The sequence below is a fragment of the Oryctolagus cuniculus genome, chromosome 16 (genome assembly GCF_051225735.1).
Source record: "Oryctolagus cuniculus isolate XC-2025 breed Fujian yellow rabbit chromosome 16, ASM5122573v1, whole genome shotgun sequence".
Lineage (NCBI taxonomy): Eukaryota > Metazoa > Chordata > Mammalia > Lagomorpha > Leporidae > Oryctolagus > Oryctolagus cuniculus.
Genome location: NC_142882.1, coordinates 80,498,285 through 80,514,996, shown reverse-complemented (window position 1 = coordinate 80,514,996; position 16,712 = coordinate 80,498,285). Strand labels below are relative to the sequence as shown.

General features: G+C 39.6%; 1 long non-coding RNA gene across 5 annotated transcripts in view; it reads right to left on the bottom strand.

The window, feature by feature from the left end:
- Window positions 1–16,712, bottom strand: part of LOC149121844 (uncharacterized) — a 243,571-nt gene that overhangs the window by 147,077 nt on the left and 79,782 nt on the right. Inside the window, exons 3-4 of one of the 5 annotated variants that reach the window (XR_016223172.1) lie at window positions 12,689–12,844; window positions 11,392–11,445 (exon numbers count right to left, since the gene is read on the bottom strand). The exons of the other annotated variants lie outside the window; for them this stretch is intronic. This is a non-coding gene — a long non-coding RNA (uncharacterized LOC149121844). The remainder of the gene's footprint in view (window positions 1–11,391; window positions 11,446–12,688; window positions 12,845–16,712) is intronic. 5 annotated transcript variants of the gene reach the window in all.

Genomic DNA, 16,712 nt, shown 5'->3' with positions numbered 1-16,712 from the left:
GGGTCTCGCAGGGAGAAAAGAAAAAGGAGGGAGGGGCAGAAAGAATATTTGAATAAATAATGGTTGAAAACTTTGAAATCTGAAGAAAGCTGTGACTATAAACATCCAAGAAGCTCAAGAAGTTCCAAGTAAGATAAACTCAAAGAAACCTAGGGCAAGATATTTTATAGTCTACTTCAAAAAGCCGAAGAATCTTGAAAGAAGAGATAAGTGAATCATCACATATGAGAGATCCTCCAAACGGTGAACAGAAACTTTGAAGCCCAGAAGGCAGTGGGTTGATATATTCAAGGCTCTAAAAGAAAAAAAAAAATCTTGTCAGAAAACAATTTTACATCTCAGGAATTGAGAAAGACATTAAGACATTCACAGATAAACAAGAGCTGAAGTAATTCATTACCACTAGAGTTGTCTTGTAAGAAATGCTTAAGGAGTCCTGTAGGTAAAATGAAGGGACACTAGATTTGAAGCCATATGAAGAAAAAAAGACCTCAGTGAAGATAAACATATGGATAATAATAAGAGCTAGTATTATTGTAACTGGTTTGCAATGGCACATTTTGTTATCCACATAATTTGAGAGACTCATGCACTTAAAAGAATTACTAGTTTTGTTTATGGACACACAACATATAAAGATTTAATTTCATGCCATTCACAACTAAAAAGGGTGAGTATAAAGTTATAAGGAAGTAGAGTTTTGCATGCTATCAAGATTATCAAGGTTAAGCTGTAATAAATTCAAATTAGCATTATTACTTTAGAACAAAAGTGTAATCTCTATGAAAAGAACAAGGAAAATAACTATATAAGATACACCAAAGAAATGAAAAAGAAAAAAGAAAATTTTCTATTAAAAAATCAACTAAACACAAAAGAAGACAGTAAGGTAGGAAATGAGAAACAAAAAAAACTATAATGCATATTTAAACAAATGGCAAAATTCCTCATCACTAATAACATAAAGTATAAATGAATGAAACACAGCAAGCATCATACTCAATGGTGAAAGACTAAAAGCTTTTCCTTTAACATCAAGGTGCCTGCGTTTACCACATGTATTCAACATAGTTCTGGAAGTTCTAGACAGGACAATTAGGTGTAAATAAGTGTCATGCAGGGCGCTGGAGTTGCAGTGCAGCAGATTAAGCCACTGCTTAAGATGTCAGCATCCAAGTCTGAGCACCAGAGTTTGAGCCCTGGCTGCTCCACTTCTAGTGCAACTCCCTGATAATGCACCTGGAAAGGCAACAGAAAATGACCCACATGTGTGGGCCTCTTGTCACTCACATAGGAAATCTGAATGAAGTTCTGGGCTCTTGGCTTTAGCGTGGCCCAGCCCTGGCTGTTGTGCACATTTGGGAAACGAACCAGTAGATGAAGATGGATTTCTCTCTTCTCCCTCTCTGAGTTACCCTACCATTTTTTTAAAAATTATTTATTTGAAAAGTCAAAGTTACAGAGAGAGAATTTTCCATCCACTGGTTCACTACCCAGAGGGCCACAATGGCCAGGGCTGAGTCAGGCCAAAGCAAGGAGCCAGGAGCTTCTCCCAAATCTCCCACATAGGTGGCAGGGCCGTAAGCGCTTTTCCCCTTGAGCATTAGCAGGGAGCCAGATCAGAAGTGGAGCTGCCAGGACACAAACCGTTGCCCTATGGAGTGCTGGCATTGCAGGCAGCAGCTTTTACCCACTATGCCACAAGACTGGCCTCCACCCTGCCTTTCAAATAAAGTAAATCTTTAAAAAGAAAAACAAGCAAAATTGTACCTACAATGTAATACTTTATCCATTTTAGTTTTTTTTGTTGTTGTTCTAGTACCATTGGTTGAACTCTGTAATTAACACACAATTATTCTTAGGTGTTTAAATTTTAACTGAAAAGTGATCCCTGTTAGGAATTTGGAAAACATTATGCTGAGTGAAATAAGCCAATCCCAAAGGGACAAATACCTCTTGTTCTCCTTGATAGGTGACAACTAACTGAGCACCAAAAAGGAAACCTGTTAAAGTGAAATGAACACTATGAGAAACGGTGACTTGATCAGCCCTCACCTTGACTGTTGATGAGCAACTTGATATGTTATCCCTCTTAGTATTTTTTTTTGTTTGTTCTACTTAATACTTTTGGTTGAATACTGTAATCAATACACAATTCTTCTTAAGTGCTGAAACTTAACTGAAAAGTGATTGCTGTTAAATATAAGAGTGGGAATAAGAGAGGGAAGAAATGTGCAATTCGGGACATGCTCAAGCTGACTTACCTCAAACGGTAGAGTTAGAAACATACCAGGGGATTCCAATTCAATCCCATCAAGGTGGCATGTACCAATGCCATCTCACTAGTCCCAGTGATCAATTTCTGCTCACAATTATTCATAATGATAGGACTAAGAACCAAAGGGATCACATAAACAAGAATAGTGTCTGCAAATACTAGCTGATAGAATCAAAAAGGGAGAAAATGATCCAACATGGGAAGTGAGATACACAGCAGACCCATAGAATGGTAGATGTCCTAAACAGCACTCTGGCCTCAGAATCAGCCCTTAAGGCATGCAGATCCGGCTGAAAAGCCCATGAGAGTATTTCAGGCATGGAAAGCCAAGACACTCTGGGGGAAAAAAAAAAAAAAGATCTCCGCGAGTGAGATCCCAATGGAAAGAACGGGTCATCAAAGAAGGAGGTACCTTTCTCTGAAGGGAGGAGAGAACTTCCACTTTGACCATGGCCTTGTCTAAATATGATCAGAGTCAGTGAACTCAGGGGCTTCCATAGCCTTGGAAGCTCATGACAAGAGCCTAGGGTGATTACTGATGCCATAAACAAGAGTGTCAATTTGTTAAGTCAACAACAGGAGTCACTGTGTACTTACTCCTCATGTAGGATCTTTGTCCTTAGTGCGCTGTACACTGAGATTTAATGCTATAACTAGTACTCAAACAGTATTTTTCACTTTATGTTTCTGTGTGGGAGCAAACTGTTGAAATCTTTACTTAATGTATGCTAAACTGATCTTCTGTATATAAAGAGAATCGAAAATGAATCTTGATGTGAATGGAAGGGGAGAGGGAGTGGGAAAGGGGAGGGTTGCAGGTGGGAGGGACGTTATGGGGGGGAAGCCATTGTAATCCATAAGCTGTACTTTGGAAATTTATATTCATTAAATAAAAGTTTAAAAAAAAAAGAAAAAAAATTGCACCTATTTCCAGATTATGTGATCTTACACATAGAAAACCCTAAAAATTACAGATGCATGTACACACCAAAAAGCTGTTAGTTACTAACAAATGAATTCAGTAAAATAGCAATAATACAGTCAACACACAAAAATCAGTTGTATTTCTGAACACTAACAATGTATAATCTGAAAGGGAAACCACAAAAACAATTTCATTTACAATAACATAAATAAGAATGAAATACTTGGGAATTAACCAAAAAAAGGGAAAGACTGCATAATGAAAACTAAAACATGACTGAAAGAAATTAAAGAAGATATAAATAAGTGGAAATTCTTATTATGTTCATGAAATGTCAGTGCTACCCTAAGCAATCTACACTTTTTTTTTTTTTGACAGGCAGAGTGGACAGTGAGAGAGAGAGAGAGAGAGAGAGACAGAGAGAAAGGTCTTCATTTGCCATTGGTTCACCCTCCAATGGCCACTGTGGCTGGCGCGCTGCGGCCGGCACACTGCGCTGATCCAAAGGCAGGAGCCAGGTACTTATCCTGGTCTCCCACGGGGTGCAGGGCCCAAGCACTTGGGTCATCCTCCACTGCACTCCCAGGTCATAGCAGAGAGTTGGCCTGGAAGAGGGGCAACCGGGACAGAATCCGGCGCCCTGACCAGGACTAGAACCCGGTGTGCCGGCACTGCAAGGCGGAGGATTAGCCTGTTGAGCCGCGGCGCTGGCGCAATCTACACTTTCAATACATTCCTTATCAATAGTCCAATGAGAGTATTTTTGCAAAAATAGAAAGGCCCTTCCTAAAATTCATACGAAATCCCAAGGGACAGTGAATAGCCAAAACAGTCTTGAAAAAGAACAAAACAAAAGGGAGTGCACTTACCGAACTCAAAACTTACACAACAGCTACAATCATCAAAACAGTCTGTCCTACACATCTGTAAAGACCAATAGAATAACTAGAGAGCCCAGAAATGAACTCTTATATATATGGCCAAATGACTTAGACAAGGAGTCCAAGATCATTCAATAAAAGACAATCTTTCTGGGGGCTGGCACTGTGGCACAGAAAGTTAAAAGCCCCGGCCTGCAGCTCTGGCATCCCGCATGAGCACCGGTTTGAGTCCTAGCTGCTCCACTTCTGATCTGGCTCCCTGCTGATGTGCCTGGGAAGGCAATGGAGGATGGCCCATGTCCTTGGGCCCCTGCACCCACAGGGGAGGCCTGGGGAACCTCCTGGCTCCTGGTATTGGATTGGCCCAGCTCCGGCCGTTGTGGACATTTGGGGAGTGAACCAACGGATGGAAGACCCCTTTCTCTGTCTCTACCTCTCTCTGTAACTCTTTCAAATAAATAAACTAAATCTTTAAAAAAAAAGATAGTTTTTTCAACAAACAGTGCTGGAGAAGCTAAACTAAATGATAATGTTAAGGGTAATACAGTCTAGTTCAGAACACTCTCATACTGTAATGGTGGTGCATAAATCATTTTAACACTAGCATAAAAATTAAAGAGCCTTCTATCACACAGAAGGGTAACTATATCTACAACCACTTGTTATATATTTCAAAATAACTAGAAAAAAAGATCCAAAGTTTCTGAACACATATATGATAAATGTTTGAGAAGAAAGCAATGATAACTACTCTGATTTTGTCAAAATTCATGTTGTATACATGGATCAAGTTGTTCTGTACTCAATAAATATGAACAAATGTTAGGCATCAATCATAAATAAAAAGTAAAAAACTCAAAAGCAAAAGCATTAAAAATAAATGTAATTACAATACTTTAGTAGTGAACACACAATGTGAAACTGTGGAAGTTTTGATAGCAATGACAAAAATGTGGGGAAGGGAAACCATAAAAGTGTAAAGTTTTTGTAAATGATTAAGTTAATTGTTATTAGGTTGAAATCTATAACAACTGCAAAATGTTTTATACAAAATTCATGGTAACCATGAAGAAAAACCTGATAAAATATACACAAAAGAGAAAGGAATCAATGCATAGGACTATAAAGAAGCAACAAATGACAAATGAAGACAGCAGGAGAGGAACCAGGGAACAAGGGAAACACAATCAGTCAGAAAACTATTAATTACATGGCAATACGTTCTTACCTACCAATAATTATGTTAAATGTAATAAATTAAATGCTCCAATCAAAAAACATACAATGACTGAATGGATTAAAAACAGTATTCAGGGCCGGTGCCGCGGCTCAACAGGCTAATCCTCCGCCTAGTGGCGCAGGCACACCGGGTTCTAGTCCCGGTCGGGGTGCCAGATTCTGTCCCAGTTGCCCCTCTTCCAGGCCAGCTCTCTGCTGTGGCCCAGGAGTGCAGTGGAGGATGGCCCAAGTGCTTGGGCCCTGCACCCCATGGGAGACCAAGAGAAGCACCTGGCTCCTGGCTTCGGATCAGCATGATGCGCCAGCTGCAACGCGCCAGCCGCGGTGGCCATTGGAGGGTGAACCAATGGCAAAGGAAGACCTTTCTCTCTGTCTCTCTCTCTCACTGTCCACTCTGCCTGTCAGAAGAGAAGAGAGGAGAGGAGAGGAGAGGAGAGGAGAGGAGAGGAGAGGAGAGGAGAGGAGAGGAGAGGAGAGGAGAGGAGAAAAACAGTATTCAGTAATACTCTTCCTACAAGATTCACTTCAGCTTTAAGGACACAAACAGATTACAAGAGATGGGAAAAAGGTATCCCATGCAGATGGTAACCAAAAGAGAGAAGGAGTGGCTATATTTATAATCAAACAAAAAAGACTTTGGGTCAAAATCTGTCACAAGGGACAAATAAGGTCACTATGTAATGATAAAGAGGAAAACTTATCAACAGAATATAACTATGTGAGTATATATGCACCTAAAACTGGAGTACCTAACTGTATAAAGCAAATATTAAGAGAACAGAAGGGAGAAAGACATCCATACAAAAATATTAGGTAGCTCAATACCACTTTCCACAGTGGATAGATTATTTAGACAGAAAGCCAATAAGGGTACAGTGGGCTTCAGTAACACTCTAGATCACACGGACCTAACAGAGATACACTGAACATTCCATTCAACGGTAGCAGAATATACATTCTTCTCAAATCAACATGAAACATTCTCCATTACAGCTCATAGGTTAAGGCACAAAAGAAATCTTGTCAAACTTAAGAAGATTAAATTGAAATCATATAAACTGTCTATTTTGACGATAATAGTATAAAACTAGAAACCAATCATAAGATGAGTTTCATAAAATCCACAAGCCACCCCTTCTGGGTCTACTGCTGATGCTGCCAGGAGCTTTCTCCTTTTCTTTTGCTTTCTTTTTTCACTTAATACTTCCTTCATATATAGCGTACAATTTCTTGTCCATGTACCTAATTCTTGGTCATGAGACAAAGAATCTGGGGGAAATTTAAGAGCTTCAACAGAAAACAGCTGTAGCATTTCTAAAAATTTGGCAGAAAGAAAAATCTACATTTCTAGGGGGATCATCCAGGATTGTCAGAAGGTCTGCAAGGGCCGGTGCTGGGGCATAGTAGATTATGAGCACTGGTTCGTGTCTTTGCTGCTCCACTTCTGATCTAGCTCCCTGCTAATGGCTGGGGAAAGCAGTAGAAGGTAGTCCAAATGCTTGGGCCCCTGCACCCATGTGGAGGACCTAGAAGAAGCTCCAGGCCCCTGGCTTCTGACTGGCCCAGCTTCAGTCGATGCATCTATTTGGGGAATGAACTAGCAGATAGAAGATCCTCTCTCTCTCTCTCTCTCTCCGTGGGTGTGAGTGTGGGTGTGGGTGTGGATGTGTCTGTAACTCTGCCTCTCAAATAAATAAGTAAATCTTTTTTAAAAAGTTTTTTTTTAAAAAAAAAGGAAGGTTTACAGCGGGTATTCTACAAAAAGAAGAGATATCGTGGAGCAGTGTGGATAGTGCGACAATCACAGCAGAGAGCTGGGATACCACCCACGACTCCCAAAACCGGGATAATCTTAAACAACAAAAACAAAGCTGGAGGCATCACAATACCAGACTTTAAGACATACTACAGCTCAGTTATAATCAAAACAGCCTGGTACTGGCACCAAAATAGGCATTTAAACCAGTGGAACAGAATAGAAACCCCAGAAATTAATCCCCACATCTACAACCAATTAATCTTTGACAAAAGAGCTGAAATCAATCCTTGGAAAAAGGATACTCTCTTCAACAAATGGTGCTGGGAAAACTGGATCTACATGTGCAGAGATATGAAATAGGACCCCCTACCTTACACCTTTTACAAAAATCAACTCAAAATAGATCAAGAATCTAAATCTACCATCAAATTATAGAGGAAAACATCAGGGAAACTCTGTAAGACATTTATGTAGGCAAAAACTTCTTGGAAAAGAACCACAGAAGCAAGACGATTAAAGCACAAATAGCCAAATGAGATTACATCAAACTAAGAAGTTTCTGCACTGCAAAGGAAACACTCAACAAAGGGAAAAGACAACTGACAGAATGGGAGAAAATACTTGCAAACTATGCAACTGATAAAGGATTAATATCCAGAATCTATAAAAAGCTCAAGAAACTCAACAACAACAAAATAAACAATCCAGTCAAGAAATAAGCAAAAAAAACATAAAAAGACATTTTCAAATGGCTATCAGACACATGAAAAATGCTGAGGATCACTAGCCATCAGGGAAACGCAAATCAAAACCACGAGGTTTCACCTCACCCCAGTTAGAATGGCTATCATCCAAAAAACAAACAAACAAACAAACAAACAAAAACAATAAATGCTATCAAGGATGTGAGGGAAAAGGTACCCTAATACATTATTTATGTGAATATAAACTAGTACAACCATTATGGAAGACAGCATGAACATTCCTCAGAGATCTGAACATAGATCTACTATATGACCCAGCCATCCCATCCTGGGAATTTATCCCATGAAATGTAGTCAACATACAAAAGAGCTATTAGTACTCCCATGTTTATTGCTGCTTAATTCGTAATAGCTAAGATATGGAATCAACCCAGATCCATCAACTGATGACTGGATAAAGAAAACATGGTATTTATACACTATGGAACACTATTCAGCCATAAAAAAGACTAAAATCCTGTCTTTGGCAACAAAATGGATATAACTGGAAATCATTATGTTCAGTGAAATAAGCCAGTATCCAAAAGGCAAATATCATATGTTTTCTCTGATATGTGACAGCCAATATAGAATATAAAAAAATGTATAGGAATGAAATGGTCACCTTGGGATATGATTGCCATTTTTAGTTCATGTTTATACTCCTATGGAACATGGTCTTTGTCCTTTTTATTTGTTGAATAATACAATCAGTGGTGAATTAAGCCTGTGAATATAGAGTGGGTTAAAATTATATCTTTGCAAAATCTTATGAAGAGGGGAGGGAGGGAGGAATGGCAGGGAGCAGGGAAGGAAGGAAGTGTGGTTATCTTCTTGGAACTGTACCTATGGAATGCATAAATTGTATTCTCTTTATAGTAATAAAAATCTTTTAAAAGAATATCCATAAATCCATGGAAATTAAATCATACACTCCTGAACCCCCACCAATGAGTCAGGGAAGAAATCAAAAGGGAAATAAAAAAACTGAACTAAGAAAAACAGAAATGGAAACACAATATATCAAAACTCATGGGATACAACAAATGTCTTTTTGAGTTGTCTTAGTTCATTTTCTATTGCTAATGACACAATAAGCTCCAATGAAATGTTTACTTTAGCTTATGATGCAGGTCCAAGGTTAAGGGGCCACATCTGATGACCCTCTTGCTGGCAGAGTCTAAGACATTTTAAAAAAATCCTATCATAATAAAAACCCTCAACAAATTAGGTATAGAAAAAATTATCTCAACATAATAACACTGTACATGACCAGCCAAGAGCTAACAACATACTCACCAAGGAAAAGCTGAAAGGTTTCCTCTACTTCTATTCAACTTAGTACTGAAAGTCCTAGCCAGCTCCATTAGGCAAGAAAAAGAAATAAAAGGCATTACAACTGGAAAGAAAAAAGTAAAACTGTTTCTGCTTGCTGATGACATGATCCTACATATAGAAAGTTCTAAAGACACCACTAAAAAATTGTAAGAACTAATAAATGAGTCCAGTAAAGCAGTAGGATATGAAATCAACAACCAAAAATTCACTTCTAGGTGTGTTGAAGTTGATTTCTTCTGAGAGGATTCATTCTGAGAGGAGGAACATGGTGGGGGCAAGAGGCGCAGAGTCACCACACAGACCCCGGGAGTCGGGTGAAAGCAGGCCAGAGGCGAGCAGCCCGCAGACTCGTTTATTTCAGTTGCTACAGCTGCTTATATAGCCAAGGCAGCCAATCCAGTCAAGGGGAGGTCTATGCCCTAACCAATCACAGCCTGTTGCCAGGCAGTTTCCAAAGCCATCCAATCACAGCCTGTTGTCAGTCAGGCTCTGCTGCCAGGCAGTTTCTGAAACCATCCAATCACAGCCTGTTGTCAGTCAGGCTCTGTTGCCAGGCAGTTTCTGAAATCATCCAAACACACCCTGTTGTCAGTCAGGCTCTGTTGTCATGTGGTTTCCGAAGCTATCCAATCACGGCCTGTTACCAGGCAGTTTCTGTTGTCAGCGGCCATCTTGGCATGACCTTCTCACCTTCTCATGACCTTCTCACCTTCTCATTCCATCACATAGGTGTATATCCAAAGAAAATGAAATAAGTGTCTCAAAGGAATATCTATACTCCCATGTTCATTGCAACTTAAATCATAATAGGTGGGGCCAGCGCTGTAGCACAGTAGGTTAATCCTCTGCCTGAGGTGCTAACATTCCATATGGGTACCAGTTCTAGTCCTGGATACTTCTCTTCCGATCCAGCTCTCTGCTATGGCCTGGGAAAGCAGTAGAAGATGGCCCAACTGCTAGTGCTTGGGCCGCTGCACCTGCATGGGAGACCCAAAGAAGATCATGGTTCCAAGCTTCAGATCAGCTTAGCTCCGGGGCCATTGCAGCCATCTGGGGAGTGAACCAGCAGATGGAAGACATTTCTCTCTGTTCTCCCTCTCTCTGTAACTCTACCTCTCAAATAAATAAATAAATCTTTTAAAAAATCATAATAGATAATATATGAAGATAATCAGTGGATGAATACAGAAAATGTGATAGATACATGAATACACACACACAAATGGACTTCCAAGAGTTCGTGGAAATATGTGTTATCTTTAATTACAATGAACATTTGGAAGCCTCCTCAAGTGTGTTGTATGTGATCACAATGAGATATTACTCATTCATTTAAAAAAAGAATCTAACTGCCATGGTTTGGATGTAGTTAGTCCCCTAAAAGTCCATTTGTTGGAAGGTTGGTCCCAGGTGTTGTAATGTTAAGAGATAGAGTCCAAGGAAGGTTGTGTAGGTCATTGGGGGTGCTACACTGAGAAGAGATTAGATAATTGTCAAGGACCCTGAGTTCTTGTGAGAAGGCTGTTATGACAGAATGATACTGGATGCTCCTGCAGTCTGGCTTCCAGTCTCTCCAAGTAATCTCCACCCTGTTGCATATGCTCCCGCTATGGTGCCATTTGCCATTAAGCCCTCACCAGAAACCAAACCAAGAAAGTCACCCAACCTTGGATTTTTGGCCTTTAAAACTGTGAATTGAATAAACCTCTATTCTTTATTTTTTTAAGATTTATTTACTTATTTGAAAGAGTTACAGAGAGAGTAGAGGCAGAGAGAGAAGGAGAGAGAAAGAGAGAGAGAGAGAGGCCTTCCACCCAATGGTTCACTCTCCAATTGGCCTCAACAGCCAGAGCTGCGCTGATCTGAAGCCAGGAGCCAGGAGCTTCTTCTGGGTCTCCCACGCTGGTGCAGGGGCCCGAGGACTTGGGCCATCTTCTACTGCTTTCCTAGGCCATAGCAGAGAGCTGGATCGGAAGTGGAGCAGCCATGTCTTGAACAGGCGCCCATATGGGATGTCAGTGCTTCAGGCCAGGGTGTTAACCCACTGCGCCACAGTGCCAGCCCCTAAACCTCTATTCTTTATAAAGTACCCAGCTTCAGGTATTTTATTATAATAATGGCGAACAAATGCATACATCTTCTGTTTTCAACAACGTGAACCTAGAGGACATTAAGTTCAGTGAAATAACCAAGGCACAGAGAGACACACACTGTATGATTTCACCTACCAGATGGAATTTATGACTCAAAGAATCAGGGTGTAGAATGATAGTTTCCAGCACCTGGGATGGTGAGGGTAGAATAGAACAAATGTTGATAAAGGATACAAACTTTCAATTATAAGATGAGTAAGTTCTGGGGATCTACTGTACAGCACAGTGACTATCATGTTAATGTCTATCATATACTTAGAATTTTTTAAGAGTAGATCTTAATTGTTCTCGTTACACACATAAAAATTGTAACTATGTGAGGTGATGAATGTGTTGATTTGCTTGATTATGATAATCTTTTCACAATGTAAATGTGTATCAAATAATCAGGTTGTACATCATAAATGTATCCAGTTTGTATTTGTCAATTACACCTCAATAAAGCTGGAGGGGAAAAATATGGCCAAGTAGCTTCTTTAGAAATGTCATACAAATTTGCATTCCTATTGGCAGTGTGTGATGGTAGCCATCTAAAAATATCTCTGTCAATGCTGCATTTTTAATAAAGCTTCTAGCTACTTCAAAACCTTTTTGGAAATGGACAGAAATATTTCCATATTAATAAAAAATCAACTCTCCTATCTCCCATTTTAAATTTCTACTTATTCATTACAACAAAGTCATGTTCATACCCTAAAGCTGATAACACAGCCACAAAAAATTTTGATGACTAGCAAACCTTATATAATAATAGCTGTTTTCCCAAGTGACTGTTCATGTAGCAACTTATTTTCTTAATATATTTCCCTTTGTAGATACTATTTATTTTTTATATCTCTAGCATTTAAAATAATTTAATATAATTCTTAAAAAGTGCTGGTAGTTAGGATTGCAATGTTTGGGGAATGTTTTTTCTCTAACATTGAATTTTGAAGGCAAGCTCTAGACAATTATCCAGGAAACTGGAGGTGCATTCTGAATGATTCTGTGAGCTATCATATTGTTCAGATATGATAATTTACCAAGCAGCCTAAGGCAATTTTTGTCTTCATCTACATAGGGGTTTCTCTAATATCCTGGCTGTACTTATTTTTGATACTTCAGAATTATCTCTGGGTTCAATTCACAGCCCCAACAGAATTCCAGAATTCTTTATCAAAACAATAACCAATGCATGGGATGTGGAGAGAGAAATAATTAGGGATATTTAAAATAGAATCTAAATCACATGAATTTACAGAGAAGAAACAAATACCAGATAACATGACCAATCATACCAGAAAGTTTTACAAAATAGAATAATGTATTCAATTGAGTGGTTAAAGAATCACAGGTCTTAGTTGACATAAACCTCACAAATTTCTAGCCTCACCTTCTCATTTTGCAAATCAAACTCATCCAAGGGTGTCACCTGGCTGTGATTCCACGCGATACACCGAAGAGACTGAACTTCAACAAAGGACTTTTGCTTCAAAAGCAGATTTACTCATCACATCAATGTTTACTTCTCAGTGCTTGCTGGGATATTCTACCTCAAGGCAAAGGTAAATGGTAGATAACAGTCATTGTCATTTACTCCACAGAGTGCTTTCAATGTGTGAGGCTCTTTGCATGCTCCCTCATTGAATTTTATCGCCTGTGACATGCAGCAAATGAGGAAAATGAACTAAAGAGCAATTAAGTGACTTATTCAAAGTCACACATTTAAGAAGCAACAAACACAAGGATGGGGAGCTAGACTGTACTACCCAAAGTGGAGACCACAGACTAGTTGATTAGCAATACAGAATTTCAGACCCCACCTCAGACCTATTGATGATCACTGACCATTCATTGACTCACACACACATTAAAGTATGGGTGATGCTGGGAAACCTATTTCATACTACTCCCCCAAGTCTCTGGAAAAGTCAAGGAAACTATGAAAAATAATTGTGAGATGCCACATAACCAAGAAATAAATGCACCCTACTGCCTTAAGAAATGTTAAAAAGACCAGCACTCAAATCTAAGAGGAAAAGTGCAAATGGCCCATATACTAAAATTACAAAACAGACAATGGTCAGTGCCATCAAAGGCTGTATTTCCATCAGTACCAACATGAATAATATCCTAATTCACAAATGTAAAAGGATTCAGAGGTTGTTACAAATGAAAATATCACAAAAATTTGAGAATCAGGAAAACCGTGAGTTGACAGTCCATTCTCAATGCTCTATCTGGGTTTCCTCCTTCCAGACTGCAAGTAGAGGAGCAACTCACATTTTAAAATGAATTTATAAGCCATAGTGCTATTCCTGGAAAAATCATTACAAATAAAATATTTTGAGATGATGTTCACATTAGGTAAGAAAAACAAAAACAAAACTTTTAAAAACTGACAGCAAGTTGGATACAAAAGTCCCAACCATCACCCTTAAAAGAACATCCCAGTTAGTCTCCTGAGGTTAATTCTTCACACAACTTATTTTTGAATCCATAAACAACTCATGTAAAGTACAGCATAAATAATAAACAAAAATTATTGAGCAGAAAATAAGTGAAAGGGCTCTCAGAAAAAAGGAAAGAAAGGCACTAAACTGCACAATTAATATTACAAAGTTACATTAGCACATAAATAATTTCAGTGGCAGGTCATAGGATTCACATGCATATTTTATCACACTGTAAGAAATAATTTTTCAATCTGACCCTGATCCTTCTGTGTACTTTGAAGTCTGCAAATCAGCAGTATAGCCTATAAGTTTAAAGAAATTTAGAAAGAATTGTGAAGTTAAAAGGTACTTTTGATGTTTGTTCTTTTTCTCCCATCACAAGGGCATTGGATACAACCGAAGAAAAGTGGAAAATGTTAATGCCCAAGAAATTTCCATAGCAGGTATATTCATTTAACCCTTTATGATTACAACCAGTCACAGGTCAAAAGTTAATGCAAGTTTTCAGCGTTCTAATAAGTTCCCAGGTTCTGTGGCCCTCCCCTTTTTAATAACTCTCAGTACTATAGCTGAGCCTCCTTCCCACGTACTGCCACAGTCAGGCCCTAATTCTCTCCCTGCCTTGTCTTCCCTCATTTTATACAGGGATTCAGGATGAATCTTCTAAAACACAGTTCAGATCACAGTGCTCCCCTGCCCAAAAGCCTTCTGTGGCTCCCCTTTATCTACCAAAGAAAAGTCATACTCACAACCTGACTCCCAGGACCTCTTATAATAGGAGCTCAACTACCCTTCCAATTTACTTCCCGACAGTTCCTCCACACCAATCTCATACCAGATCAAACTGAACACTTTGCTGTTTGCTACCTTATGACTTTTCTCTTTATTAAATTTTTAATTGACAGATTGTACATATTTATTTACAGGGGACAGCGTGCTAATTCAAACATATATACAATGTGCAACGATTAAATCAGAGTAATTAATGCTTCCATCTCCAGAAATATTTATTTCTTCAAATCCACTCGCCAAGTTTTTATAAAATATAGAGTAACTTGTTAACTGTGGCTGCTCCACGGTGCTATGGAACACTAGAATTTTTTATGCCTATCTCATCGTGTTTTGGTCTCCATTACCCAACTTTCCCTGTTTCCCTCTCCTGCCCACATTTCCCAGCCTCAAATGACCTTTGTACTCTCCCTTACTTTAGCAACTTTTTTAACTTCTACAAATGAGAGCGAACATGTGGAGTTTGTCTTTTTGGGGTTGGCTTAATTTCACTTAACATAATAGCCTTCATTTCCATCCATGTTGCTGCAAATGACAGAATTTCATTCATTCTAATGGCTGAATAATAATCCATTGTGTACATATTTCACATTTAAAAAAATTTTTTCATCTTATTTATTTATTGATTTATTTATTTAGAGGTAGAGCTACAGACACAGAGAGATTTTCTATCCACTGGTTTGCTCCCAAAATGGCTACAACGGCTGGAGCTGGGCCAATCTGACGCCAGGAGCCAGGAGGTTCTTCTGGGTCTCCCACATGAGTGCAGGGGCCATCCTCCGCTGCCTTCCCAGGTGCGTTAACAGGGTGCTGGATTGGAAGAAGAGCAGCCAGGACTCAAACCGGAGCCCATATGAGATGCCAGCAATGCAGGCAGAGGTCAGCCCACTACGCCATAGCGCCGGCCCCTCCACATTGTCTTTATCAGTTCATCTGTCAATAGAAATCATGGTTGATTCTACCTACAGCTTCTTCCTTTCTTGACTAAAGCAAGATTGTTAGTGAAAACCTGAGGAGATAAACTGCATGGGCTAGAATCTCAAACTGACCCCTTACTACCTGTGTGGTTTTGAGCAAATCACCTAACTTCTCGGTGCTTCAGTTTTCACTCCTATAAAATGGCACCAGCATCCATCATTCAGAGATGTTATAAGGAATATTTTATTCGATTTTTAAAAAATGTGTCAGTTGACAATGATGCCTGACACAAAGTATATATTAAGTAAGGTTACTATTGTTACTCCTACTATTGTTTTCCTTCTGAAGTCTTGAATGCTTCCCTTCACTCTCCTCTCACTCTCAGTTAAGAATGCTTTTCTCCCTTCATCTCTGTTTCAAACCCACCTTTCAACATCCAGCTCTAAGGCAACCTTCTATGGGAATTAACCTCAATTGCTCTTAAGCAATACTTGGCGTATGAGCAGGCAATGGAAACAATTTGCTAAAGAATATGGTCTAGCACTGACCATTCCACATTGTACACACCTGATTTCAGGCTCTGTATTCCCAGCACTGACCCAATGTCTTGTCCCTAGACCCCTGAACCCATAGCTAGCACATGCACAAATCAATGGGATCTAAACTCCTCTAACATCATTAATATCCCTTACTATTATATGACTCAAGGTGTGTGTGTGTGTGTGTTGTGTCTCTGTGTGTGTGAGGATACAGAGAGAGGAGATTATAGTATCTATATCTGTTTATCCTTATATCCCCAGATACCAGCACAGACTTACAGACAAATGATAGATAGATAGATAGATATTTAATTTAAAAGGAAGGGGCAGGCAAGAACGAACAAACAAATGAGAAAGAAAGGAAGGAAAGGAAGAAAGGAGAAGAGGAGGGACTATTTCAAACACTAATGCTACTCTACTGCATAAGAATTCCCCTTTCGGCCGGCGCAGCTCAATAGGCTAATCCTCCGCCTGCAGCGCCGGCACCCTGGGTTCTAGTCCCAGTTGAGGCGCCAGATTCTGTCCCAGTTGCTCCTCTTCCAGTCCAGCTCTCTGCTGTGGCCCGGGAGTGCAGTAGAGGATGGCCCAAGTGCTTGGGCCCTGCACCCACATGGGAGACCAGGAGAGGCACCTGGCTCCTGGCTTCAGATCAGCACGGTGAGCTGGCCACAGCAGCCATTGGGGGGTGAACCAACGGTAAAGGAAGACCTTTCTC